The sequence below is a fragment of the Rhipicephalus sanguineus genome, chromosome 10 (assembly GCF_013339695.2).
Source record: "Rhipicephalus sanguineus isolate Rsan-2018 chromosome 10, BIME_Rsan_1.4, whole genome shotgun sequence".
NCBI classification, from domain to species: Eukaryota; Metazoa; Arthropoda; class Arachnida; order Ixodida; family Ixodidae; genus Rhipicephalus; species Rhipicephalus sanguineus.
In genome coordinates, this window is record NC_051185.1 from 60,647,167 (window position 1) to 60,657,802 (window position 10,636).

The 10,636-nt window shown below is 44.3% G+C and overlaps 1 long non-coding RNA gene across 4 annotated transcripts in view; it reads right to left on the bottom strand.

Annotated features, from left to right (window-relative positions):
- LOC119371958 (uncharacterized) overlaps positions 1-9,771 on the bottom strand; it is a 76,098-nt gene extending 66,327 nt beyond the window's left edge. For 2 of the 4 annotated variants that reach the window (XR_007417721.1, XR_007417720.1), the window contains exon 1: positions 968-1,072. This is a non-coding gene — a long non-coding RNA (uncharacterized LOC119371958). Of the gene's footprint in view, positions 1-967; positions 1,073-4,121; positions 4,169-9,685 lie in introns of those variants that run through there. The other 2 variants (XR_007417718.1, XR_007417719.1) reach the window with 2 other exon arrangements.
- Between the last annotated feature and the right edge of the window lie 865 nt (positions 9,772-10,636).

Sequence of the window (10,636 nt, forward strand, 5' to 3'; positions counted from 1 at the left end):
ACTTACCATATGGTTTCAATATGAACTAAAATAGTCAACATACTATATGTGGCAGGTCAGGCTATATTTGTATCAACATTGGATTCGAAATTAAATGACCAGGCTATTTTCATTCAATTTTAATAGCGTGCTCTTCTCCATGTGTATATCATGGTGGAAAGCCATTTTTAGAATTTGTACTTGCAGCATGCTTACACATCAGGCATGCCTCAAGCAAGCAAACATAAAAACAAAAAAGATTTAAGAGTAACTATGAATGCAGACCATGCCTCAGTATGCGCACAACTGAGCCATAGTTACAGTGAGGGCATATAGTACGTTTCTTCACCTGTAATGTGCAAAGTTTATTCTTGACAACTATGCATTGTATTTTATGAAAGCTCCTTAAATTGCAACCATAGGCAGCAGTGGTTAGGCTTCCTTTTTTTTGCTTCTTGAAGCCAGGGGTTGGGTACAATGATGTTGCACTGTCATCCACTATGCTAAACAATTTGCAACGAAACATTAACCGAAGATGCTTTTTCACCTGAAAAGCCTCTTTATCAGGCTCGCCATCACAGTAGCACCAGAAAAATAGCTGCGCAGCATCAGAACACTAAAACTCCAGCCAGAGAGAAATGCAACAAAATTAAACCTGCAGGAGCTATGGATTACACCGGCCATGTTCACGACTATGACCCCTCAAGTTTATCACCAGGACAATGATGGCATGCTTTAGGTCTTCAATTAAATTTTACGAGTTGGCCAGCTTTTGTGCCTCTATGGTGTAAGCTTGGAGCATTTTTTTGTCTAAAATGCTGTTTGGTAGAGGAAAAGCAGGAAAAACCACTCTCAGCACAATTTGGCGCAGCTGTTAGCTGCTTATCGGCTGCACTAGTTATGCAACAATGTTGCATAACAACGTAAAAGCCCTAAAATGCATACAAATGTTTTGGTTGGGAATAGATTACCCATGTCGAGTTGTTACCTTTGCACTGCTTGAACTGCAGATACCTTACTCTTCCGCTTGCTGTTAACGTGTGGTGTTGTTTCAGCAGTGAGCATTGTCTTGATGGCATAATGTGCTCTTCAGGTATTGAAGAGAGGCAGGACTGCTGTTTCTGCAATGATGAAAGGAACTTTACCATTCGGCACCCAAAATTTATTTGCGCTCATAAACCAACCAAACTGCTTCTAAAGGCAGTTTGGCTGGTTGGTTTATCAGTTTAGAGGTAAATAACAGCACTAAAGAGATACACCACAGTTCTAAAGACCAAAACAGTGTCGGCCTTTGAACGGTGCTTAGCAATTCTGATACTGAACTGCAACAGAACCCTTTGCAAGCAAACTCATTTCCTAATGCAGATGATGTTTTCCACTGCAAATCATGGTGCACTCGGAAATGATTAAAAGTGAAATGTCTCTAACTGAAAAAAAAAGTTGGTTCATCTAAATCCGGATTTTTAGCAGGGCTGGGCAGTATCGCGATACAAGAGTATCGCGATAGTATTTCAGAGATACTTCTGAGTATCTGTATTTCTGTATCGAGATACATTTGAAAAATGTATTTGTATCTCAGTAGTGGAATACTTTAACGATGTATCGCTTGTATCGCGATACAATGCAGGACACGGGTATCTCGTTACATTTTCTTTCTGTCGGAAATGAGTTGACGCGTGTTTCCAAGGGGGTATGATATTTTTTTCATTTGTTTTTGTGCCAAGACAAGCAATGGCGCGCCGCCGGTCGCCGACAGAAAGGGCGGCGATGGTTTCCTTTCAAGCAAAGAATGGTCCATGTGGTAAAGCGCGCGACGCCGCAGACGGCAGAATCGCAGAGGCAGTGTTGCCGGCCTCTGCCGACGAAAGTCGATGTCTCTCAAGGCCAGTGCAGCTCGCCTAGTTTTTTTTTTCGGGTGACAAACCATTACTTCGTGACCCTCCGCGCGGATACCGCCTTGGAACAGAGGCTTTGCAATGCTTCGCGTGCGTTCAGTTCTCAAAGCGGCGGCACTTCTAAAAGCAGTTCCCGTAGTCGAGGCGGAAGTGACTAGAAGATGGCTGTCTTTGTCGCGCTTTCAGTCGCCTCTCCAGCGTTTCAGGGTGCGTTCCTAATTGATCACAAGCATGAAACGGTCTTTTGTGGTACCAGGCTCCCCCACCGCCGGAGGCGACTTCGCCTGTCGCGGCTTGCTAAAATGAGTGCTGATATAGCGTCGGTGGTGGTGACACCTTTATTGAAGAGTGACCCTTTCGGCCCAGGCGACGAGTGCTTGCTGTAGTTTCTGATGGGGTGCCCTGAGCAGCTGTCCCTGATTCCACGTCTGTTTAGAGAGCTTGCAGGAGCGACTTGGGATGGCTTACATCCTCTCACCCCCAAAAAACGTGATTTTAAAGCCAATTTTCGGATTGTGCAGTTTCGACATATTGGGCTCCATTGCCCGTATGTACTTATGACCGGCCTATATGGGCAGCAGAATCCTCAGTCGTCTGACCCGGCGCCGACCGGGCCAGACGGCTGAGGATTCCGAAGATGGGGGCCGACTTCTGAGCGGTCAGAACAACCCATGTGAGGGAGGAAGTGTTTCGGTATCTAGATGGCCCGAGAAGAGATGTCGCCGCGTTCCAGGGCTATCCGGCTATGAAGGCGGTATTTGTTCACTATAACACGAATTTGTGCCCGTCTGCAGCGCTAGATAGACTTTTTTTCTTTTGCGAGTCTTGTGCTGAGGCCGAATCGACGCTGTCTAGAAGACAGTCTGCTTCAGAAGCTAAATTTGCTTAAACTGTGCTATTTCTAGCATAGCTCATTTAGTTGTCACCAAGCATGTCGATTTTTGTGCCCAATTCTTGTTACTGTTGCTGTGAAATAGTGTACTTTTTTATTGCGATTGATATGTGTAATTATGTCATTATTACTAATTATGTACTTTGTAAGCCATCCCTCCCCCTCTGTGATGCCTTAATGGCGCTGAGGGTACTGTAATAAACAAATAAACTAAAAGTTTCAATGCACTGCAACTTTATTTACACCATTATGCTGCACTTATAAATGTCCTTGCGGAGTACGAGCATCTTTGAAATAAAAAAAGAAGTATTCTAGTATCTGTATTGCAGTATCTGTATTCCGGAATACTTTTTTCGTCATATTGCAAAAGTATCTCTGAAATATCCCGTTACGCTAAAGGCAAATGTATCTCAGTATCAGTATTTTAGGCTTCCGGTCCATGTATTTCGATATCTGTATTTCGGAATACTTTTCCGAGTATCTCTGCCCAGCCCTGATTTTTAGGTATCAACTGCGATCCTTTCGAAGAGGGAGTGAGAACGAAGATGGTAGGTCGCGCCTTTTAAACTTCAAATAGAACTGAAGAGAGAGAACGCAACTTGTTTATAAAACTTAGAATAACAGAGAGCTGAGCTAGTTGGTAAGTATTCATTCTAAAAAGACGGGGTGTGCAAACACGGACACAAGAAAGAACACGTTTGTGGTGTCCTGACTTCTTTCTTGTGTCCGTGTTTGCATGCCGTTTTTCTTTATAAAAAGCTTTTCTTTTCTTTTTTTTTCTTCATGTGACTAGGATGTCAGAGGGCTGACAGTACACATTAGTGGCCTCACTATCTTGCGTATGTGAAGAGCAGGCATATAAATAGTGGGCAGGTTTCATTTTGAACAGTTCGAACTGTTCTAGAAATTTTGAATTACCAAGATTTAAAGAGTAGTTGATTTTGCTGGTACGTCTCGGTCGCTAGTTTCAGTTTCTCAGAAACCAATTTTGTGGCTTGCCTACTCTGAATGTTTTGGCTAAGGCGTCGCGTTGTCAAGTGTAGGTTTTGACATCATTGTTGTGATGATGCTCCTGCTGTTTTTTTTTTCTATTTTCCCCACTGTATGCTGCTTGACAGTCTGAACAACTGGTTTGGTAGATAACCCCTTTACTTCTACAGTAATACCTCGTTAACTCGAAGTAGTAAAAACCAGAAAAAATTTCGCGTTAAGCAGATTTTCGAGATAAGCAAAGTTGCGCAAATTCTACTGAGAAGTCCAGTTGTATCTAAAAACGTTATCACTACCGACCACTTTCTTAACAGGAGGGCCTAACTGGCTCTTTGTAAAGAATTTAAAGAAAAATAGTGACATACCAGAGCTGTCAACCAGCTGTGTTTTTCGGCGCTGCCTTTGTATTTTCAGCACTGCCTCGCAGTAACACTTGCACCTAGCAAAGCTTTCTCGAGTTGCTTAACACACCGCATGTGGCGATCATCCGCACCGCTGCACTTTTCGCATCAAGCGAAACACGTTTCTTGTCTCGGCTGATGTCGTCACCCCTGGAGTAGCTGCATCGACACTGCCGCGATCACCGTGCGTGACGCCAAGTTGTTTCACTTAAATGGTCAAACCAGTCGATGTTGCAGGCAGTGTAGCCCACCACTAAGTCCAGAGAATCGGCCTTCTCTGTCAATGTTGTGACTCGAAGGGGCTCCTCTCGCACGGTGCAACCACACAATCAGCGCCGTTTTGACGTTCGGAACTTCGAGCCTCGAATCCGCTTCTTTGATTAGTGCTACCTTTCTTTGCAGCATCAGTGACTTGCTTTGCTTTTGGCGGCGTTATCCTCACCACATCGCACGACCGACGAGAAAATGCGAGCGACGTGTCTTGCGTAAATAAAATGCTGAAATCGCACTGACGGTAAACAAAACGACGTGTGCGACCCATGCTATTTTGCAGGGCCTTCCTCTGTGCACGTCTATGGCGTCACATGACGGGGAGAGTATTTCGGCCGCGCGTTAAAAAAGTCACGTGGTACACAGAGCTGCTCCGCGCGCGGCGGTCGCGGTTGCCTAGATGACGAAGACGCGGCCGCGGCGGCACTCCGACCGTCGTTGGGTTCTGCGGCAGTGCCATGTTTCCTTTGGTATTACAAAGTATTCAGTGGGCATTGCGATGAAGCAGTGACTGCATGAGCTGCACGTCACAGCGCACAAATGCAACATTCAAGGGTAAAATTTAGCACAGCTTCACTGACTTGGCGTCGCGAAGACTGATGAAACTGCGGAGCTGGTGCCTTTTCCTTGGCTTTGGGGTGCGTTTTTTACTAAGTACTATTTTAGCTGTCGATACAGCGATGATAATATGACGCCGCTAAACGGTCCGTGAGCTCCTGCTTTGGCCACTCGCAAGTCAGGATCGGATTCCCTTCGTTGCTGGGCGGCCGACGTCTCTCTTCCCGACGAGTTTTGTCGTGCAGTTGCGGCGACACGCCTCTCTCACTCGAAACTCGGGGTCGGCCCGTCATCGTTGGGCCCATATGCTCTAGCGAATTCCCATCATATTTCCCGCCGCGCCGCTTCTTCTCCCGAAGACAGAACCTTGTTCGTACTCGCCATACTCGTCGCCGAACGTCGTAATGCTCTGCGCCGACAGTGCACGCTTTTGTACTGCTTTGTTCACTCAGAATTTATACTTGCAGCAACAACGAAATGAAACAATGTTAGTGCTGTTAAATCAAGGTGTGCGGCCTAGAGGTAGGGGGCACTCTTGTAAGCTCAGTGCGAGCAGTCCGGCCGCATTAGAATTAACACCACAATTAAAGCACGATATGCAACACGTACGAACTGACGGTCGGATGTCAACAAGCATGCACGCTAGCAATAAACAAAGATAATGATGTGCGTCTATCCTGGCCTCTCCTAACTCCATCGCACAGTAGTCAGGGAACACCAAGCCCAGCTTTTTACTCTGCCGAAATAACATAACACTACCGCAGAAGGGGACGATGGCCGGAGCCACCGCGTCTACGCGTCTCCGTCTCGCCGGTCTCGCTCGCCTGGCAACGGCCAGACCCCCGCCGGAGGGCCGCACCGGCCGCACTTTTTTAACGCGCGGCCGAAATACTCTCCCGCGGTTCCCCACATGACGTGACACAGGGGTGCTTGACAAAGTCGTTATGCCGCTAGGTTCCGACTTCACTTTCGGGAACAGTGTCCACTTCGTCGAAAGCGCGGCAGCCTCGCGCGAACCTTGTGAAACGTAGACATTTTGCCGCTAGCATTTTGTGAAACGGTTCAGCGACAAAATTTTTGTTCCACTCTCACTCGAGATTCTGAGATAACCGGAAGTGGGCACGGAAATACTTCGAGATGAAGGGCAATAAATACATTGCACCTATGGGAAATCGTTCGGTACCAAGAAAATTTCGACTTAGCCGATTTTTCGAGATATGCGAGTGCGGGTTAGCGAGGTATTACTGTATATCCTGTAGCATGGATTTTGGGGGTCAGTAGAAGGATGATATTTATATCTTTCTTTAAAATTCGGCTGATGACTGCACTGGTACCTATACATATATGAGAGAGATAAATTAACACAAGATACTTGTTTTTGAGCATTGTTCTTGGACATGATTTCTTCCTGCCAGGTTGTCTTATGAAGGAAGAGATGTGGGCAGGCTTTTTCTTTTTTTTTTTTTTGAGTTTAGTGAAAATCAGACTTCATTTGCTTTTGTCAGATTCTAACTTACAATGCTTTTCATTTATTCTGAATAAGCTATTGACAACTCATGTTTTTGACTTACCGGATGGCTCAAACTGAAATGCACGTGGTGTTGTGAATGTGTTCGTTTGTGGTAGATAGAGAACTTTTGCCTCCTGTTTCGGTTACTCATACATCGAAGGAATGGGAGTGATTCATTCAAAAATGAACTGAATATGCACTAAGTTTAGGTGGATGTCTGACTTGTGATGTCACTATAATTCACATACAGTCGGCCACGAAATAATATGGACCATGGGAGCACGTGCCAAAATTGCCATCTGCGCTGTTTAGTGGTGAGTCATCTGCTGTCAAGAGTGCTGCTCTGGAGAATGCGTGGCCACAGCTATGCTCTCGACAGCGGATGGCTCGCCCTTAGACAGTGTAGACGGCAATTTCATTACACACTTGTGTGGCCCGTATTATTTTGTGGTCGATTGTACCTGAGAGACTTTTCGTTTTGGGTGAAATCTGTTTTTCATGGTGACGCTCCAATGAGGGCGCCTCATCAGATTTTACATGAAACGAAAAGTCTTCCTCAAGTGTATTAATGAGAACCAACAGACAATCAAGCCAAGGAAGCTATAGGAGATGTTATTTGCAGTAATTAAAAAAATTAAAGTGGACAAAAAGACAACGTGCTGCCAGCATCGACCGATATCACAGATACACTCAATAAAATGGCCAGGAGAAAGACCGTTGCCGTAACTCCATCGGTAGGACATCGGATGCATTATTCGAAGCTTCCATATTCGGTCCCTGCTGGTGGCATACAAATAACGTCCCAAATACTTTTCTTGGCTTTACTGTCTGTTAGTTGTCATTAAGGTTGTCTAACAAAGAAGAACGAGCCCTTTAGTCCCTTCTTTTGTTCATTCCTCAAGTACATGACATACAGTGACATCACGAGTCAAGCTTACACAGACACCTAAACTTCGTAAAACTTGATATTCAGTACACTTGTGGATGCGGAAATATGGAGCAGAGAGTCTGTATTAACTCATTGTCAGGAAGTTTTGCTGCAGTTAAAAAGTAATGTGAGATGTATATAGTGTGAAATGATGTGTACAGCTGGCGACAAAGTTGCAAAAAAGTTTGTTTTTGCACATGTGTAGTCGTAAACTTAGCATTGAGGTGGTCCTAGTAAAAATATGGTAAACAACGCATTTACTAATAACCTTCATAAAATAATTTTTTGTTTTAAGCAAGAAAAATATTTTTGAAGTGTTCTGCCAGTTTCTGTGCTTGCGTGTGTTTATACCTCATAGCAATGCGTCCCAGCGGCATGTACAAGCTGCGCGGACGCGAGGAACATTTTGACAACATAAGCAGGTTTGTACGTGCCTTTTTAAATGGTTTACTATTGAGTGTTAGGCTGAGTAAACAAGAAATCCAGCCCCTACTTAGAGTGCGTTTAACCACGTGCAGCTGTCCGCTGACTGCTCGCATAGTGTGCTTGCGCAGCAGCACATTACCTATACGCTAGTATTGAGAAGCGGGAAGAACACTATGATTAAGAAAAGGATCTATCAAAATAAAAAAAAGATATGTTGCATAGTGAATAAGTTGCAGTTATGAACCAACACATGGTCATGGTCAATGTGTTGGTTCATGACTGCATCTTATCGTGTTTTATCTTTATAAGATCTTTTTCCTAATCGTAGTGTCCTTCCCACTTCTAAATCTTAGCGCATAGGTAACGGGGTGTTCCACACATCGGTATTACGTCCCGGTGCTGTAAAAGCACACTAATGGGGCCGTCAGCGGAGAGCTGCATGTGGCGACCACATGCACTCTAGTATGGTTCGACTTTCTCGTTGGCTCAGGCTAAGACGCACTAGTAAATCATTGAAATAAGCACGGACAAAGCTGCTTATCGTGTCTAAATCTTCCGCATGTCCGTGCTGCTTGTACTTTCCGCTAGGACGCATTGCTACGAGGTATAAACATGCGCAAGCACACAGACTGGCAGAACACAACTCCAAAAATATTTTTCTCGCTTAAAACAAAAAATTATTTTATAAAGCTTTCTCACTCAGTAGCCAATGAAGCTTACTAGTAAATGTGTTATTTACCATATTTTTACTAGGGCGACCTCAATGCTAAATTTACGACCAAACATGTGCAAAAACAAACTGTTTTTGCAAATTTGTCGCCAGCTGTACGCATTATTTCACACTATATACATCTCAAATTATTTTTTACCTACAGTAAAACTTCCTGACAATGAGTTAATACGAACTATCATATATCACTGAATGTTATCTTTGTATTAAAAAATCACCAATATAGACCATATTGCCCATATTAAAGGCAGTATAAAAAAAACCACTAAAGCGTAAAAGTTTGTAAAACTTAATTTAAGTAAATATCCTACCATCGTTCTACAGGGGAAATTTTGTCCTAACCTAATTTAGGAAACGCAGATTTTCTGACAACGCGTTTCACGAGCCGTGGTTTCTAAATAGCTTTCCGCAAAAAATTACATGCTGCTTGAGTTCCCATTGAGTTTACAGTTCCCTTCTTGGGCTGCTCGTGCCTTTTATCAGACACCGCGGAGAAGATGCACTTTCGCCCGACGGTGATCGCACGCGTGAAGGCTGCAGCGCGCCACGATTTCACGGTAGATCCTCTCGTCTTTCGGCGCAGCGGCATACCGGCAGCGTAAACAGAGGCTCACCTAACGGCGCCAGCACTAAGGGAGACACACACATGGAGCGGCTGCGCTCCGGCACTGACAAGCCCGAACACTGCTGGCAATCGCAATATTCTTGTCCTTACTTCCTTGCGCAGGTGCAGAATAAAGCGTAATGCGACAACTGCGGCGAAGTTATCAGCGCGAAACGAAAACCACAAGCTCGAGTTGTAAACACGTCCTACACGATCATTCCGCGATTTCCCGTAAATGTTGCATTTTGTGCGCTCACTTTGAACTCCGCCTCAAAAAACATGCACAGTACAATCCGCAAGGGTAAGAATCATACTAATTATATCTGCGCAGTGCGGGGATCAAAGTTTAACGAAAACGTCGGCGTAACCCGTACATTTCCCCGCCTTTACTCGAGGCGGCCTCGTCTCGGATATTGCTGAGCGTGAGCATATGACAACAGATCGATTTTAGCGGCACGAGCTACAACCACAAAGGCGAATAGATGGGAAGTCAACCACTCACCTCGAAGACGTAGGGCGTATGAAAAAAGCAGCTCCTGCAGGGTCCCGCCGTCTCGCTTCGTGCGTACGGCGTTAGGGTTAGCCGTTGAGGGGGTGAGTGATTCCACGTAAGATCGAACAAACCATGGCTGGTCGACCTCTCAAATTTATTTCAAAATTTTATATATTATTGACTGATGAGTGGAAAGAAGAGATCCGCAATTTGTTTTGCCGCCAAAAATTTTTTCGAACCACAGGAAATCAATAATGACGAAGAGGTGGAGTGGAGCGCTCATCCGCTCTGCTGTTTTGGCCAACTTTCGTTATGAATTGCACAAAATATATTAAAGTTAGGTAGCTGAAATTTATTTACCTAAATATATGCATGTTTTTGCTTCTGCTCAGGTATTTTTAGTTTTTATGTGTAGTGTAGATGTTTTTATAAAAAACCTCAAAAATGGCCCAATCGGCAAAATTTTCTTTACTTTGAAGGTCTTTATCTCAAAAAAACCTTGTAGCAGAGGTACGAAAATTCCGCATTACGTTCTTCGCATGCGTATCTACCAAACTGCCAAATCTTGTATTTATGTAACTTTTCAGTAAAGAGATATGATCGGGCTAAGTTCAAGAAAACACCGAACAATGAAAACTTCTGACGACAATTAAAAAAAAAAAACATTTTTTAAATTTCTTAAACTTTGTCCACTTATTCTCCTCCACATCAGCTTTCACAATCATTAAAAACATGTTGCATAATGTCGTTGCACTATTAGTTACGGCCCCTCCAATGAGACCCTTAGGCAAGGATGGGCAATTCCGACTTCTTGCCCAGCAAGTGTATAAAATGCAGGCAGGATTGAATTTCTTTTTATTAAAAGGTCAGCAGGTACCTAGAAAGGTGTCGCCGGCACTGAAGACGTCAATTTTGAAATTATTTGGTCACTGCAGCGGCCACGAGCGCGGAGCTACCGAG